This window comes from Canis lupus, chromosome 25 (assembly GCF_003254725.2).
Source record: "Canis lupus dingo isolate Sandy chromosome 25, ASM325472v2, whole genome shotgun sequence".
Classification (NCBI taxonomy): domain Eukaryota; kingdom Metazoa; phylum Chordata; class Mammalia; order Carnivora; family Canidae; genus Canis; species Canis lupus.
In genome coordinates this window covers 46245651-46264388 of record NC_064267.1, presented here as the reverse complement: position 1 = coordinate 46264388, position 18738 = coordinate 46245651, and the positions used below count along the sequence as shown (strand labels likewise).

Genomic DNA, 18738 nt, shown 5'->3' with positions numbered 1-18738 from the left:
GATGGCCATCATCCCGAAGCAAGAGAAAACGCGGCCCGGAAGCGGCTCCGAGACGCGCACGGCGTCAACCGGCAGAGGCCAAAAGCTGCATCGAAGTCAACCGACGCCAGGAACAAGGCAACAGCGTGACAAGATAGACGCAAACACGACAAAAGACTCAGATCCCAAAGGAGACAGAAAAACCGGATGTTCGAGGCGCAGGAAACAAGAGGCCGCGGTCCACGGGCGCGCGATCGTGGGCGCGTCTCTCGGGGACTCGGGGACTCCGGGACAGCCGTCGGGGTGCTCCCGGTGATCCGGAGGCTGCTGTCGCCTAGGGCCCTCATCACGGGTACAGAGGGGGAAATGGGCTGCAAAGGGGCAGGAGGCGGTGACAGTGTTGCAGACGTGGCCCCTCAGAAGCGGGTTGGCGGGGGCTGCTGCCTCTCTGGATCATCTCCCTACTCTTTCTAATCTGTTCTGCGGGGAGTGTGGCCCGCACTTCTTTTTTTTTGTTTTTTGATTGTAAAAAGTCACTCTTCCCAAGTCACAACACCAGCCTCTGTGAAACTAGGGTGCCTCCTTCCCCCGTCCCACCCCCACCCGAATGTCGGCTGGGGTGGTGGGACTCTCTCCTCTGCTGGGCGTGCTCCCCCTTGCTCTGGTCCGTGTGGGCCCCTCACGCCGGGCCAGGTGGTGGGGGAGCTGGAGACGTCAGAGTTCCCTAGAAGAGCACCTCCTACACCCTTGCTGCTGCTCACCCCACCCCAGGCTCCCCAAACCCATGTCCCGGGGCATGAAATAGATGTTTGCTGAGAAAGCGCAGACCACTACCTCGTCCTAACTCCAAAAAGTTGCCAGTTTTCCTTTATGGAGAGGTTAGCACAACACTCGTATCACTGTTGCTTTAGGGCTGAGTCAACTTGGCATTTTTTGCAAAGGGCCTTGCAAGCTCTCTGGGGCTTGTCACTCACTCCTTCCAGAGGATCATTTAGGTGGAGTTTTTATTTCATGACGTGAATCTCTGGCAGGTTCCCCAGATTGGGGTGGGGAGGGTGACTGGGTCAACTCCTACCTCATACCTAATATGGGATGACCCAATGTTGCCCAACAAGCTTAGACATGGCCATGCTGGACTTTGGGCAGGTACGTACACACACACACACACATGCATGCACAGCCCGAACCCTTTGGTAATTCAGTGTTGCAAGTACAGGGAGGACAGGGGGTCTGGCTGTGAATGGTCCCACCGGTGAGGTCCAGGGTGGGTGGATTAGGTGGACAGAACCCGCTGGCCCCTCTCCAACCTCCTAGTTCCATGGTCCACATCTCCAAAAACTGTACAAAGACCAGCTTCCCTGAGAAGAGAGCAGATGTGTTCTTTTGGCCAAGCACTGTCGTCCCCAGCGAGCGGCCATACACCGGTGTGGGCTCCCCAGTCCCCAAGGCCCCCAGAAGAAACCACAGGACTTAATGTAGGCTCATTACATTAAGGTTGGCATCAAGTCCCAAAGTCTGGAAGATGCCTAACTCCCTGATTTTGTCTCAAGAAACATCAGTGGTGTCATTGGACAAAATTAAGGGAAATCTTCAAGAACCACCAAGCTGTCAACGAGCAATTAGGAGAAGGCACGATGCTGTGGTCTCTGGGAGTCTCGGAACACAAAGGTCTCTGCCTGCAGCCCAGTGTCCCCTGCGCATCTGTCACCAGCTGTTTTAACAGCTTATAGTCTCAGCTGAAGGCACAGCTCTGGAGGGTTTACCCTACTTGAGGAGGCCTGGAAGTCTGGGTGCATAAATCCTAAGGAGAGGCTCCCGACATTTAGACAGGTAACTATATTCATACGAAGACAGCGGTGACAGCTTTGTCCTACTTTCCTGCTCCAGGACAGCGACCAACAAGACACTCAGCCGGGCTTTCCAGATCCCCAGTTACAAAGTGTCAGAGTCCTGCCCTAGCCCCCAGGACCCCAGAACGTGAGGAAGTAGGGTCTTTCCTGAGGTAATGGAATTAAAATGAGGTCCTTAGGGTGGGCCCCGATCCTATTGGACTGGTGTCTTTACAAAGGGGGAAATCTAAAAAAAAAAAAAATTTAAAAAAAAAGGGGGAAATCTGGAGGCGCACACGTACACGTGGGGAAGGATGTCGTGTGAAGATGCAGGCAGAGATTGGGGCTCAGGGATCGCCAGCAAGGAGCAGGAGATACACACGGAGCAGATGCTCCCCAGAGCCTCAGAGAGAACCAGCCCCACCGACGCTCGATCTTTGACTTCTAGCCTCCAAACCTGTGAGACGACACACCTCTGGTACTTAAGCCACCCAGCGTGCACTCTGCTAGGGCAGCCCTAGGAAACTATTACACTCTCTCTGCAAAACGGGAAAAGGAATTCTCATGATCCCGCCCATCTCAGGGGCTGCTGTGGGAATGACAGATCAATTTTCAATAATCAATCCAAGCCACCATGATGGACATGCACGGATCGATCCATCAGCCAAAGGATCCCTCCTACGCTGTGTCTGCCAATCTGTAGAGAATCCCCGTGGCAGGATCAAGGGGGCTCCCTCAGCCCCGCCCCTGCCCCAAAAGCCACCAAAAGGGTAGGACAAGAGTAGAAAGTAGAACAAGTAGTAAATTCTTGTCTCTACCAGGGCCAAACCTGGTGCGCCATCTGTCTTTGCACGGCGCCCATGAACGAAGAAATTTTTGATATTTTTAAAGAGTTGGGGGGGGCAGGGGGCTAAAAATATTTTGTGGCATGAGTATTATACGAAATTCAAATCGCAGTGTCCGTAAGTCAAGTTGTGTTGAAAAGAGCCAAGCCCACCTGTTTCCGTCTTGTCTATAGGACGTGTGTCCAGTACAGAGTAGCACACGAGGCCGGAAATACGCAGTCCGATGTTTTGCAGAGTTTGCTGACCCTATTTCTATACCAGCCCACTTAATGCAATGGGGCAAAGGGCCAGGCATGGTAGGGTCGGGGCACGGGGAAGTGGGCACGTAGCCACAGGTGCCTGGGTAAATGCCAGACGTGCCGGCCAAGACGGCAGGTAGGATGACAGGTGGCAGGGAGGCAAGGCCTGTCAACCCACAATGGCTGTCTAGAGATGCTACCCCTCAGGAAGGGAGGCGCACTCCTGGCCTCGCCCAGGCAGCAGTGCCCCCCTCCCCACCCCCAAGAGCAGCTGAGCACCATTAATTAGTCTTGATCTCATGGGATCTCATGCCCAGACTTCACCCCGCATTTTTCATTGTTCCGAGAGAAAAATCAATCCACTCTAAGAGAACCAATTAATAAAACTAAAAAAAAAAAAAAAAAAGAAATTAATATTTTGGTAGACTGGCCATCGCCTTCACCTGGAGTGTTCATCAAAAATCCACACACACAACACTGTTAATTGCAAACCTATTTCGGCAGGTGGTGGACGATTACAGATTTCAGGGAAAGTGTCTGAAATCACACCTGATTGAGGTGGCGACATTTTCTCACCCCGGACACACGCAGAGCTGGTGCGCTTACCTTCTCCAGAATTACGCAACATCTTGAATTTTACAGACTACGTATGCGGTCAGGAATATCCTTTCCCCTCTCCTGTATCACACCTTTGTTGATAATGAAGCTCAAGGGGAAAAGGGTTTATTGAGACGGACACGCGGACACCCACGGTGGTTTATATACGTGCCCTCCCCGTCTGTGGGTTCCGTGGGGTGCCTGATGCAGAATAAGCCGGTGATTTTACTCACTGCGTGCGGCTGGCCGGCCTTCCTGGCTGCCCTTAGCCCGGGGGGAGGCTTCTGTTCGCCTGTGTGTGTGACAGAGGGACTCGGTGCCACCTGCCTGTCTTGGGCACGCGGACTCCCTCCCACACCTGCGGCCAGACGCGGCTGCTCCTCCTCTGGGTTTCTGACCCCTTTGGTCGCAGCCAGTGGGCCCTGTTCCAGAACTCTTTTTTATGTATCTAGGTATTTATGTATACGGAACTCTTTATGTATTTAATTAACACAGGAACAAGTGGTCACATAGGAGGCAAGAGCAGCTTCCCCAGCCACCAACCGGGGGGTTTTGCAGAGTCTCGATTGAGGAGAATCGCTTAAAAATGGGCCGCCACACTGGACAACATCGCACTATTGCAGGAAATTTTTTAAGACCCTGAACACGGACGGCCTCATCAGCATCTTTGTGCTGTTACTTGACTTTAAGGTAGAAATCAGAAGGACGTGCTGTGGTTCAAGCCAGACGCTGCTCTCAAACACTCAGAAAAGACCTTCCACCCAACCAAAGAGTCACAGACATGGTTTTTGGCATTTTTTTTTTTTAAAGCAAAGTTTTAGGGCCTCTGGGTGTCTCAGTCGGTTGATCATCTGACTCTTGATTTCAGCTCGGCTCATGATCTCAGGGTCATCGGATCGAGCCCCGGGTCAGGCTCCACGCTCGGCGCGGAGTCTGCTTCTCCCTCTCCCTCTGCTCCCCCCATTCCCACACTCTCTCTTTCTAAAATTATTAAGTAAATAAAATCTTAAAAAACTAAGCAAAACACAGGAACATTATTTTTCCAGGCTTTGACTAACTTTTCCAACTAGCAGGTGGTCACTTAAGGATGTGGGCCATCTGACCCGGCTCTAATCCTGGGCCTCCCCAGTGGGGCTGGAAGTTCAAGTCCAGCGTCCAGACAGTGAAGGAGAGAGCTGCCCACGGGCGGCACCTGGGGCTTTGATTCTGACCCTATAACCCTTTTATTTTGATCCTATAACATCTCCCGAATAAACAGGAGATGACCCCAGTCAGGAAGCTGCGTGTGGGAGCGAGCTGCACGGCAGGAGGCAGCCAGGTAAATGGAGGACTTCGGCGGGTGCACAGGTCACTCTGCCCTTTGCAAGCTCGACGGCCTTGGCTGAGTGACCCAAATTGAAGCTGGGCCTTGGTTTCAAGTAGAAAACACAAAACACTCAGGGAATGAATAAAAGGTTGAGAACCTAACTGCTAGCATGGGCATCAGGGGGTGGTTCTCCTACTAAAACCCTGATCCTCTCGCTGGCTCCCGGGTGACGGCGATGCTGCTGGTCCCTGGCCCACACACTCTGAGAACCACTGTACGATGCGTGATGGTCAAGAACGTATTGAGGAGACAACTGAGACCGGACCCTCTCGGCCACCAGCCTGAGGTCAGGAAGTGGAGAGCCGGGGGTCGCCGGGCATGGTGGCGGCCCAGCACCAGTGACCGATGCAAGGTGAACAGAGACCCCACAGCAGGCTGCAGCAAGACCAGATGTCCCGGAGTGAGCCCCTAAGACGCCACACTGGGCTCCAACATCACCCTTCTTCCTTCTTTCCTTCCTCCGAGACATAAATTATAAAACCTCCTCAGGGTTTCAAAGGCTTTTAAAGCAGGAGGAAGTCACCCTGCCCTGGTGCGAGTCCTGGGGAGAGGGTGCAGAGTCAAGAGCCACCCCACAAATGCCGACAAGCCTGAAGATGTTTAGGATGACGTGGTGTGTTGAAGGCTCAGAGCCGGTTAGGACGGGGACTCGAGTCCCGGCTCTGTGTGACAGCTGGGCCCACCGCGAAGTCTTGCCCCTCTTTCCTCATTGGGGTCACGGAGGGGGGACCACAGGGCCTGGGCCTGAGTGCTGGGGGGCCTTTGCCCAGAGCCCCACGGCCACCTCTGCCCTCCCCACTGGCAGGGCCACCAGCCGTGTGAACTCTTGGGTTCTCCTACCTGGGGTCAAATCTTCACCCTGGCAGCCTGTCACCTGGGCAACAGTTTAAAAGGCAAGAGAGGGAGAAATGTGGCTGGAAGACCCTGCACCCCCCCAACCCCCGGTCGGCTTTTCCAACTGATCCCAAACTCCAGCCCTCGAAAGCCCCCTCCCTAGTCAGCTTTGTAAAGGGGGTATGTGGGGGGTGCCCCTCCCCGCCCCCCGCCAGCCTCCCTGCTGGAAGGTGGTGACATTTGAGGTTTAGAAAACCCAGCTGTCAGGGCAGCCCCGGTGGCCCCGCGGTTTAGCACCGCCTTCGGCCCAGGGCGTGATCCTGGAGACCTGGGATCGAGTCCCGCGTCGGGCTCTCCCCGCAGGGAGCCTGCTTCTCCCTCTGCCTCTGTCTGCCTCTCTCTCTGTGTCTCTCATGAATAAATAAAATCTTTAAAAAGAAAACCCAGCAGTAGAGCAAAGGGAGGATACAGAACGTTCTAAGAGCATGAAATGATTCCTGATGTGTTAATCTGACTTCGCATCGCTGACCACTCCCCCCCCACCCCGCGTCACCGCCCCCCCCCCCCCCCCCCCCCCGCCTCCCAGAACGAGCCAGACCCACAAAGCACATACAGAAACTGGGTCAGGGATGGAATCGCTGGAACAAACACTTTCTGAAGCCCAAGACCTGAATAAAGTAAAAAAAGGGGACCATTCTGTATTTTTTTAAACTCTTCATCCAAAATGAATCTGCAGTTTCTAAATCTCTTTGTTGAGATAAGCACAATGTTATCCGGAAATTCGAAGGAGTCCCCAACCTCAGGGAATATCCTACTTTTTAAACGAGGCTTTTTTAAAAAAAAAATGCAATCTTGCAAAAAGTGAATAAAAGTCACCAAACCCCTGCGGGTTCGAGAAAGCCACTCTCAGAGCGGTGTGCACCTGGGGAAAGGTTCCCGGGACGGCCACAGCGTTGGGTGACCGCCCCCCCACCGCCAGCAAGGCCGGCCAAGGGCACGGGGTCAAGGGGGTCACATCCCTTTGGGTCCCCGCTGCGGGGCAAACGTGTGGCGCCGGGTCCTGGGCGGAACAGAGCGGTGCAGGGGGCACTATTGGGGCCGCAAAGGCAGGTTCCGTCTGCGTCTCTCGTCTCCAGCCAAGCACGTGCAGCGGCACGCTCGGCACGATCCGTCCCTCCGAGGGGCTGCTCTGGATCTGGATATCGACTCAGGCTCCCTTTGGTCATCAACCACCAAAAACGAAGCATGAGAGGTGAACAGGCCTCTCAGCACAGCTTCCGTGGCCGCTGCTCGTTGGGTTCAGGCGACAGGAGGTCAGCGAGAGCCAGGCTGCGGCCTCCCCACCGGGCCTCTGCTCCCCGTAAAGCACAGAGGGACAGCAAGGCGGCAAGACACTGGGCTCCTGCCTTCTGGAACTGGAAGGAGGAGAAACCAGGCGCCGAGAGGGAAAATGCTCGCGGTGCCAGGACTCTTGGTGGGGCAGGCGCCACCCCGCAGGTCTCGGGGTCTGCACGGGACAGGAGGCCCTCGGCGGGTGAGCGGCCCGGGGTGTCCGTGCGCCTTGAGTGCCACATGTGCCCGAACGCTCACCTGCCACACTGGTGGCCGACAGTCATTAAAGCCAGACCCCGCCGGCTGTCTCAGCTCCTGCTGGATGGGCTGACACAGTGGCCGTCCTCATTCCCCGGGACCAGTCACCGAGCCTGGCCTTCACGAAGGCAGCACCGCATTGACTCAATTGTCCCCTCGCTGGGCCATCAAGCTGCTCTCCAAATGGGCAGGTGCAGGCCCCCATCCTCACTCTGCCTGTCGGAACACACTCCCCAGGGCGGCCCTGGGGTCAGGGCCCCAGCCTCCCGTCCTCCAGAGGGACGACCACAGCATATCCACATGGCTCCCAGGACCACAGTGGCCCTGAGCTCAGAAAGTCACCCTGCATTTGCCTTCTTCCTCCTCATCTCCTGCCCTCGCCCCCACCCTGCTCCTGCTTCCAAGGACCAACCCTCACTCCCCCACCTCTCAATACCAGTCCCCAAATCCTTACCTCAGGCTCTGCATTCAGGGCCAAACCAGAACAGATGGCTATTCTATAGTGTTAGATATTCCCAATTTAGAAAGCCAAGGAAATATTCTGTTCCATTAATAAGATACACTGGATGTCTGGGTGGCTCAGTTGGTTGAGCATCCCACCCTTGATTTCGGCTCAGGTCATGACCTCAGGGTTGGGAGATGGAGCCCGTGTCTGGCTTCGCCCTTGGCGTGGAGCCTGCTTAAGATCCTCTCTCTCCCTCTCCGGCCCCCTGCTCACTTGCACGCACTCTCTCTCTCTCAAAAATAATCAGATACATTTACACTCCGCTAAACTGGAGAATAGCAAATGGTATTCACGCTCCAACTGACATTTCACGTTAAAAATAAATACATTCGTTGAGGCTCACGTCCAGGCTGAAGACCAAAGCCGTGAGAGCTCGTGACTCCCACGGAGTTCCTGAGCCCAGGTCGGGCCTGGAACCCGGCTCAGGTCCCAGGCCACGTGTCAGCAGGGACGCCCACCCCCGCCTGTGAAAGCACCAGGAGCTACGACCTCCAGTCCCCTGCACTCGGGCCTCTGCTCAAATGTCACTTCCTCGACCCTTCAAGAGACCTTGGTGGCCCAAAACACCAACTCATTCTCTTTCAGTCTGGCGGCCAGTCCTAGAGTCCAGGTACCAGGAGGTCTGGTTCCATCTGGAGGCTCTAGCGAGAGAATCCATTTCCCCAACGTTTTTGGCTTTTAGTGGCCCCGGCCTGTGGCCCTTCCTCCATCCTGATCCATCTCCCTCATCACAAGGCCTTCCCTGAGGTCAGGGCACCTTTGCCTCTCTCTTAAAATGACACTTGTCATTACATTATATGTAGAATAATCCAGGGTAATCTCTCCTTAAACTAATCATATCTGCAAAGTCCTTTTTCCGTATAAAGTAACATGCATAGGTTCTAGGATTAGGGTGGGAATATCTGGGATTATTCAGATTAGCACATACTGCATCCAAACCAGCTTTTCACCCCCCAATCCCTCAACTGACCTCACTTCTCACTCCTCACATTCTCCGAGGATGGTTTTATTTCCTTTCCCTTCTACTAGAAAGAAATGCTCCGTGAAGGCAGGGACTCCATCCTGTTCACCTGGAACACAGCAGGTGCTCAGACGACACTGTAACAGGTTGACCTGCTCGTGCTCGGGGGCAGGGACCCGCCAGTCTCGCTGTCCCCAGCCCCAGGCCTGCACCTAGCCCAGAGTAAGATGCTCCATTACTAACTAGTACCTGTCCCCTGAACGTAAAAGAAAGTCCCCCAGGGTACCTGAGACCTGCAGTTTTATTTTGGAGCAAAGTGTCAACTCCCAGGGGGTCCCAGCTGCCCTGTTCTTCCATCAAACCTACCCTCCCACTGCCTCCCCTACTTCCCCTGGGTCCCCCGCTTCCCTTGACTCACCTGCTTCCCCTGGCTCATGAACACAAGGTGCCCTGCTTGCCCTGCCACCTGCCCATCTGGGGCCTGGCTTCCCCGAGCCATTTCAAGGCTCTCCCTCCTTAGTACCCACTGCCAATTCCCTTCACCGACCCGTCAGCCACCTGGACCCTAAAATTCCTGCACACACACCTGCTTCCCCCTATAGGGAATGCCTCCTTGGTACCCGCCTGCCCCTGCAAAAAGGACTCAAGGTCCAGCTCCTACCCACCCCTCTCACAAAGCCTGTGACTTGGGCTCTTGGCAACAACCCCCCCGGCCCCCCCCCCCGCCGCCCCTACTTAGAGGCTGGCACTTCCAGGCCATTTAAGCACAGGTGAGCTCCTTCCAGTTCCGGGGGGTGAGTCTCTGATGGGCACTTAGGCTCTCCAGAGAAGATGATGCTACATCTCTCCAGTGTCCTGCTCCTGGGCCTTCCCTTGGACAGACCAATAAACCAAGCCCCCACTCAGCAGTTACCTGCCGTACCTGCCGCAGGGCGGGCTGTGAGCCCCACCTCGGTGCTGCCAGGAGCCAGCCTGGGGCCAGCCCCCGGGGGTGTCCACGCACAGAACGGAACAAAACTGGGGAAGCCACAGGTGTGTCCCCAGGTGCCACAAGTCAGGCAGCCAAGAGCAGGCGATGCCCCCTCCTCACCTGGGAGAGACGGCCAGGCACCGAGAGAAACTCAGACAGGCTGCAAAGGATAGAGGGCTGGGGGGGGGCGCTGGGGAGGCTGGGGGGATGTTGCCAAAGAAAATACAGGACGCCCAGTTAAATTTGAATTTTGAACCATGACGAATACTTTAATTTGTATAAATGTGTCCCAGTCAAATACACCTGGATGCCGTGCATTTTTGTTTGCTAAACCTAGCACTGTGAGGGGGTGGAAGGATCTACAGGGGTGGTCACCCCAGGCTGTGCACCTCCAGGGAGGTGGGGGGTGCCCTCCCAGGGAGGAGGAGGGGCGATCAGCAGCCAAGCCCACTGTGGTCCACTCCTTCCGGACCTCACTAACAAAGATAGTAACTTCCCACTAAAGAACTTTAAAAAAAATAAAAATCAAAAACGAGTCTTGCTGCCTAGAGAAAAAGGTTGTTTCAGTAATATTTTTTCCATTGCCGCATAATCCGCAAGAACTCACAAACAAAGCAGTCACTCTCCAACCACAAAGATCGCCATGGAAACAGATCACCTCCATCCCGAAAATCATGACTTCACCTCACATTCCACCAGAAACCGACTACAGATTGTTACCAGAAAAATCCTTGTGCAAACAAACACAAGCCAACTGCCACTGAATGGCAGGAAATGGAGCCGCTTTTTCTAATTTTAACATTCTCTAGAAATGCACTTGTTCTAAACAGGCAGGGCACAGTCTCCCCGGACCCACATTCCAGCAGTAGCAATCACCTCGAGGGCGCGGGGCAAAATGCAGGTTGAGAGCTGCTGGCGGGACTCGAGCCCCAGGCCCAGGGCTGACTCTCTCTCTCTCTCTCTGGCTCCTAGAACAGGAAAGTAATCCCAGGCCAGGGGGTGCCCCACAGAAGGAGACCCGGGGGGGCAGGCTGGTCAAATGATTAAGGTGAATGTGGGCCTAATTTCACAGGGACAGCCGCAACCCAAAGACTTGACCACAAGGCCACACCTGGAACCCTCCAAAGTAATCTGCCTGGGACGGATGCAGAATGGGACTTTCGGGGGCCGTGAAAGGCTGCGTGGCCAAGTGACAGCCTGCCATGGAGGGCTCATTTTTCCATAAAATTCAAAGAAGTCCTGCAGTTCAATAAGGAAAAGGAGTTAAAAGCCATGAACAAAGGACCTTCACCTTGGAAGAATGGAGAGTGTTGATAAACATGGGTTTATGGCCATCAGTCAAGAGGAAAGCATAGGGGCGCCTGGGTGGCTCAGGTTAAGCATCTGGCTTCGGCTCTGGTCCTGAGATCGAGCCCTGGGGCTGGCTGGCTGGCTGCTCAGTGGGGAGTCTGCTTCCAATCTCTCTCTCTTTCTCTCTCTCAAAAAAAAAATAAAATAAAATCTTAATAAAAGAAGAAGAAAGCATACACTAAAACAAATCAGATAGCCTTTTCCCTTCCATCGGGAAGCATCTGGCTTCGGCTCGGGTCATGATCTCCAGGTTCTGAGATCGAGCCCCGGGGCTGGCTGGCTGGCTGCTCAGTGGGGAGTCTGCTTCTCAATCTCTCTAAATAAATAAATAAATAAATAAATAAATAAATAAATAAATAAAATCTTAATAAAAGAAGGAGAAGAAAGCATACACTAAAACAAATCAGACAGCCTTTTCCCTTCCATCGGGCCTCCTCCCAAAGTGAAAAGTCCGACGACAGGGAGCGGTGGTGGGGATGCAGAGTAACCGGAATGATCCGGAACGCTGCCTGTGGGAAGTGATGCTGGACACCCACCGGCCCTCTGCTAGAGGGCTCCCCGAGAGGCATCTGCGTGCTGGCGGGCCCTAACAGCAAGGGTCGGAAACCAGCTCTGGTCCTCGAGAGGAGGCGGGGGCAGTAAATGGAGGTGTTAGCGCACAGTGGAAACCCTGCGGCTCTACCCATCAACACCGGTGAACTGCAGGAACAGGATGTGCAGGAACCCTGGGAGGGCTACGCGTCGCTCTCCCGGCCCCGCGTCACAAATGACCACACGCAACACACCTGCGTCGCGGTTTCTGCAGGTGGGGGATCCAGATGTGGCTCAGCTGGGTCCTCTCCTTCCGGCCACGGTCAAGACCTCGGCCAGCGCTGGGCCTCATCTGAAGGCTCAGCTGCCACCGGCTGGCTACTGGACCGCAGGTCCTTGCCAAGTTGGACTGCCTGCGTGGCATCGTGGTCAGTCAAGGCAGGCAGGAGACAAAGTCTGTCATCCAGAGGGAAGTTAATCTCCGACGTAACCTAACCATGAAGGGACGTCCATCCCTGGACGAACTCTATCAGGGCTGGCTTGCCAGGCCGGCCACAGCAGGCGGAGGGACGACACAAGGGTGGGGACCACCGGGGGCCATATGGGGGCTGGCCAGCCACAGGCAGAAATACACGCTTCCACGTATGTGTACGTTACAAACGTGGAAAACAATGGACAATGCTTAAGGACCCAGTGTTTATTGGCTACATGGAAAAACTATAAATAGCAGGGGGAAAACCACAGAGTTCAGGTTAGGGGCTACTTAAATGCTTACACTAGATTGGAAAAAAAAAAAACATCGGGGGCGGGGTGAGAGGACCCTGGCGTTGGGGAGGGCCTCAGGGCTTCAAACGTGAAGTTCCACTTCTTGGCACGGCTGGTGGCTACGCAAGTCTATACAGGTGTTTGTCGTTTTTGTGATGTTCTGTTCATCCCCCTCCCCCTTCCAATGTTCTTTATATTTCCTCAAGGTTTAGGGACCACAAGGCTGGCCTTCCGGCCCCTCGTGGAGGAGCAAGGGCAAGTGTCCTGCACGCCGCAGCCGCCTCCCCTTCGTCCTGCCCTGCAACAAAATAGACCAGCCTCGAGCCAGAAGCAGGGCCCTCCTGGAAACCCTTCCCTCCCCAGCTAGCGAGCCAAGTTCAAAGGCCTCCAAGCTTTACCTGGAAGGACTGGAGTATGACTCAGAGTTCTCTCTACCTCCTCCCCGACTCCCTTCCCAGCAATTGAAGGTGGGATCGGTGGCCCTTCAGAGCTCAGGCCCCCTTCACCAGGCCAGGGGCTCCGTCCGGGGCCTCAAAGTGCCCCGTGCTTGGTGGTGGTGGCGGGTGTTACCTCTTGAGACAACTGAAAACAAGAACCATCGATGGCTGGGAGCTGGGAGTCACCCAGACCACATCCTGTTTGGCTGCAGCATTGATTCAATCGTGCCAATATTGGCAAACAAAAGGACTTGCTACGCAGGCTTACAGAAGAGGGACGTGATGTCTGAGGCAGGGAAGCAGCCCAGCCAGCGTCCCCGCACTGGTCAGCACTGGTCAGCACCGGTCAGCGGACGCCAGCTCGGCCTCCGAGGCTTACGGGGGGTGCAGGGCCCGAGCACCTGGTCCCCGGGCCCAGGGGCCACAAGGGGAGGCAGTGCCTGGGACCTTGCCTCTTGCCTGGCTCTCCACGCCCTGGCCCCCCCACAGCAGGCTCTTAGGTAGTAGTGGAGGGAATGAGTGAGCGAAGCGTGAGGAAATGCAAGCTCTCACTGGAGTAGCTGAGGACCAAATGGTTGCTGGGAGCAGAGCAAAACCTCCCCCCACCCCGGGAGGCCCACGGCGGCGGTGGCGGCCACCCTGCTCTCCGGACTCCTGTCCCACAGCCAGGCAACATCTTGGAAGGGAGGAAGGGACACAAAGGAATAACGAACTCTGCAGTCCACCCCCCTTGAAGCCTGGCCTTCCTTGGGAAAATCCTCTACCCATCGCACAGCCTGTTCCTACTGGAGAAGGACCCAGAAAATGTGTTTTCTCTAACATACACTAAGCATGTAAGGAACCTAGAAGCGTTTCTTCCATGACCGTACAGGGAATGTTGAAGCTTCTCCCTGAAAGGTGCAGGGAGTCTCGGTTGGGGATGGAGAGACACCCACTGGGCGTGAGAGCGAAGGGGGGGCACGGGGAGGACCTTCTGGAGGGCCTGGCCAGCCATGAGGGGGTCCCCGGTGCAGTCAGGACCCTAACGGGGCCATCCTGGCTGTGTCACCTCACAGGAACCCTGAGGACCCCAGTGATCACCTCTGAGACGGGGGACCCTCCAAAGCACACAGGTCGCTGGGGCTCACCCAGTGTGGGACCCCTACGCTCTGGTTCGATGTACCTGAGTGCCAACAGGTGGGCCAGGCAATGGCACCTGTCCCACCCGAGAGCTTCTGCACAGACTCGGGGCGGCCCAGGGTTCAGGACCCAGCTCCCACCCTCACTGGCCTGCAGGGCCTTGAGCAAGCAGGAGAATCGCCCTCATCTCTGAAAAGGGGTAAAAACGGGGTCCACCGCACAGGGCTGTTGTGGGAGGCCCTTAGAACAGAGCCAGTTCCACCGTCAGAGCCACCTCGGTGCTCACAGGACCGACCCCACGTGCACACACGTGTCTCCTGCTCCCCCCAGCCGCCACCTCCTCGACTCTTCCAGGCTCAGTCTCCTCCCTCTACTCACGCTCAGGCTTATGCCCCAATTCATCCTTCTGACCATATTTCTGACAAGTTGTGAAGCCCGAGCCCTCTCCCCCGCTGGGCACACCCCTGCCAGCCCCGCCCAGCACTCTGCCCATCGCGGGGGCCCAGCCACTCAAGTGCAGTCTCCGGTCAGAAACGCAGCTACTCCTCACCGACTGTGCCAGAACCTGCATTTTAACAAGATCCCGGGTGATTCCCGAGCACCTGAGATCTGAGACGCGCTGGGCTGGGGGACGGCAGGTGCAGCCGGAGACCAGCATTGGTCCCCAAGCTCCCCTCAAGTCGGGTCCCGTAAGACTTCTTGCCTGAGATTCTGAAACCCCTGCCTGGGAGCCAGTGCATCCAAATGTGCACGCGTGCAAACGTGCTTGGTGGCTTCCTCAGTGCCAGGCGTGTTAGCAGGGCTTGCTCCCTGTGCCCAGATTCAAAAACCGAAAGCATGTAAAGGAACAGATGCCTGGAAGCAGCCGCGTGTATTCTGAACGTGTTTTAATCGGGCATCTTCGGAGGAGACGATCCCATCCTGTCGTCCATGCGTCCACCTCGAGTTGCTAACAGGATGAGCGGGGCCCTGGGCTCCCACCCCAACACCTGCTGCTCCGCTCTGAAGCCCAATGTTCCCGACTCTGAATGTTGGAGCAGCTTATAAATGGGCCCATTGTCTCCGCTGCCCTGCTCCCTTTCTCGAGTTCACCTGGCAAAAAGATGATCCGCGTCTGTGTTCAGAAGCCGGCTCCCCTCATTGGCCGGGAGAGCGGCTCACCTCCCAATGTCTGGTCCAGGAGCAAACAAAGAACGGGCTGATGCAAAGAGATGGGCCACAGCCTGAACCGGGGTGGACCGGGCCCACAGCACTGGGCTTTGCAGAGAAGGGCTGTTTCTGGCCAGGGCCTGGGGGCCCCGGGCTCCTCCTGGCAGGGGGTGCCTGGTACCACTGGTGGCCCTGGCAGTCCACCCGCACCCTGACACCAGCCGTGGTGCAGCCTCGTGACGCAAACACTCATGCAGAGGGTCTGCTGCCCACTCACTTGCCTGCCACTCTTTTGTCAATGCTTTTTTTTTTTTAAGATTTTATTTATTTATTCATGACAGGCACACAGAAAGAGAGAGAGAGAGGGGGAAGCAGAGACACAGGCAGAGGGAGAAGCAGGCTCCATGCAGGGAGCCCGATGTGGGACTCGAATCCGGGACCCCAGGGTCACACCCTGGGTCGAAGGCAGACCCTAAACCTCTGAGCCACCCAGGTGTCTCTCTTTTGTCCATCCTTAAAGATAAGCTTTCTTTAGAATAGATTTAGAGTCATAAAAAAGCTGCGAAGAAGATAGCGCAGGGAGTTGCCACATACCTCCCGACACCCAGTTTCCCTCCTACTAGCCTCCTACACAGGGTGCCTCATTTGTCCCAAGGATGAACCCAGTTATAATGAACTGAAGTCCATGCTCTATCCAGACTTCCTAGGTTTCTTCCCCTGATGCCCTTGTTCGGTCCCAGGATCCCATCCAGGACACCATGAGACACTCAGTCTGGTCTCCAGAGGCTCCTCGTGGCTATGACAGTTGAATTCCTGCACCGCAAACCCCAGCCTTCACTTCAGGCCCCGAACTCTGCAGAGTGCGAGGCAGCTGCTGGCAGGACCACGCGCGGCCCGCTCCCAGAGGCGAGGCCAAGATGCGTGCCAGGCGCATGTCACACGCGCCGTAATCGGGCGAAGTTTTATGATTATCCCCATTACAAATCGCCACGTGTCCCAGCCAGGCAAGGCCGCCGTGGTTAACGATGAACTGTATCCCCCTCTGGTGTGGGCGCACGGACTGGCTCCGATCCACCTCATTCTCTCCCTCCTCCCACTTGACGGCCAAAAAGCACCCCAACACCACCCGGTGAACACACGGGGTGCCACGGGGAGGGGGGACATAGCAAGGAGCCGGGGAACCTGTGCCCAGCAATGAACCCCTTGTTTCTCCTGAGCTGGGAAAGCTCATCCATGGGGACAAGGGTAGGCACCCCCCCAACCCCGGGTTTCCCTGAGCCCCGAGGGTCACCCTGAGCATGCAAGACAAGCCTGTCACTACAGCAGGGGCATCAGGGCTGAGTCGGGCTGAAGCTGCGGGATCCTGACTCCTCAAAGCTGTAACTCAGGATCACCATTAGCCAAGGGCCCTGTGTCCCAGGGCGAGCCACCCCACCCACTCCGCCGGGCGCCGTGTCCTACGGGGGGCACGTGGAGTCAGGTTCACTCCTCTCACGGCTCTCCCAAGGCGGGTTCCCACGGCTGGCGAGGAGCTGACCCACAATAAGGGAAAACGTTCCTTCTCAGGTTCAGGAGAAGCTTCCCAAGCACACCTGTCAAGCCAGACCCAGAAAAACCCTTTGCAAGGGCTCACATTCCACGTGGGCAGTGCCACCCGCAGTGCCCCCCAAACCCAGGCTGGAGAAAAGCAAGGCTGGGGGAAGTGACACAAAGCATCCAGTCCGCTCCCGTGGGCCCAAAGTGTGTATTTGTTCCCCCAAAGCTGGGATGGCTGCTAGGCTGGGGCCTGGCGCACGAAGGTGGCCTCGCCGCCCTGTCCACAGAACAGAGAGCACCGACGGCTTCTGCCACACGAGGCTGCGGTCTGGCTGGGGATGCTCGCCCAGAGCAAGGGGGACCCTCGGGGGGTGCGGGGGGTGGGCGTGAGCTGCTCCTGCTTCCAGTAAACACGGGGGCCGTGAAGAGGTTCCTCCCACGACATCCCCGGGAGACAGCATCCCACCTCACGCCACGATGGCCGCGTCACCCAAGGACGTACAGGTGACGCCCATGTGGCCAGCGCTGTTCCCACCACCGCTGAGTGAAAAAGCAGGTTTGCAGAACTGAGCGCAAATGACCCCATTTCTGAAATAATGTCCGAGTGATTTATCTCACGGTGATGGAGCAATAGGCAAGTCAGATGACTTAATTTCTTCTGCAGGCTGCGTTTTTTGAAGTCTCTGGTAAGCACGGATCGCTCATAAACAAACAGCTCCGACAGCGACCGGCCGGCCTTCACAGGCACCGGGCAGCTACGACTCTCAGGTTCCAGGTCCCCAGGGCGATGTGGGTGTTTGAGATGTTATGTGTCACAGTGGACTTCCCTTAGATGGGTTCCTTAAGCAATCTGCAAGAGGGAAGGTGGCTTTCTGGGAGTGATGTCTGGGGAGGGCTTGTTCCCTCTTTTCACAAAGAAACTCCTCCTTCTACATGGTCTATTCAGAAATAAGCCTCCCCTCCCCCAGCAACTGTGTGATGGGAGAAAACCCCAGACATCCAGAACAATTCAATGGAGTCTTCATTTTTTACCCTAAGCAGCGTCTGTACCCATCTAGTAAAGAAAAAGCCTTGTCACGGAAACTCTCTATGGAAAAACCTAAGTAAATGCCACTTAGAAGGAGCGGACGAGTCAACAAGCATGAAAAGACACTGCAACAATCACCAAATGCAAATCAAGGAGGCATCACGTCGCCTGCATTAGGGTGGCTACTATCAAACCAACAGGAAACAGCAGGTGTTGGGGACCCTGTGGAGAAACCAGAACCCTGGTGCCCCATTGCTGGGAATGTAAAAAGGAGCAATCGTTGAGCAAACGGTCCGGCAGTGCCTCGAAAAATTAAAAACTGAACCACCAATATGATCCGGCGATCTCACCTCTGGGTATACATGCAAAATAATTGAAGGTCTCAGTAGATATTTGCACACTCACGTTCATAGCAGCATTATTCACAATAGCCAGGAAGTGCAACTTAAATGTCTGTGGGTAGATGAACGCCTAAAGAAAATGGAATATTATTTTGCCTCGAAAGGAAGGGGATCCTGTCACATGCCCTAACACGGACGAGAGCCTTGAGGACTTTACGCCAAGTGAAATAAGCCAGTCACAAGATGACAAATGCTGCGTGACTCCACCCATAGGAGGGAGCTACAGCAGTCAAGCCCATAATAGAGCTGGAAAGTAGAAAGACAGTTACCCGGCTCTGGGGGAAGGTAGGAACCGTCTTTTGGTTTTGCAAGATGAAAAGGGGTGTGGGATGTTGTGCAATAACGTGCACATACTATATACTATTGAGCCGTTACACTTAAAAGCCATTAAGATGGTGAATTTTATATGTTTTTTTTTTATCATTAAAAATAAGATTTTTAAAGAGGAGATGATAGAGGCGCCTGGGTGGCTCAGTTGGTTAAGCGTCTGTCTTCGGCTCAGGTCATGATCTCAGGATCTTGGGATGAAGCCCTGCATCAGGCTCTGCACTCACCATGTAGTCTGTTTCTCCCTCTCCCTCTGCCCCTCCCTCCACTCTGCGCTCTGTCTCTCTCTCTCTCTCTCAAATAAATAAATAAAGTCTTTAAAAAGAGAAAGAGGGAGGTGTCTCAGTAGCCTACTTTGCTCGGGTTGTTTCTGAACAAATG

At 55.3% G+C, this 18738-nt stretch overlaps 1 protein-coding gene across 5 annotated transcripts in view; it reads right to left on the bottom strand.

Moving 5' to 3' along the window:
* SH3BP4 (SH3 domain binding protein 4) overlaps positions 1-18738 on the bottom strand; it is an 83336-nt gene that overhangs the window by 47900 nt on the left and 16698 nt on the right. The window contains exon 1 of one of the 5 annotated variants that reach the window (XM_035719468.2): positions 12760-12907. The exons of the other annotated variants lie outside the window; for them this stretch is intronic. The gene's annotated coding sequence lies outside the window, so the exon portion shown is untranslated. Of the gene's footprint in view, positions 1-12759; positions 12908-18738 lie in introns of those variants that run through there. 5 annotated transcript variants of the gene reach the window in all.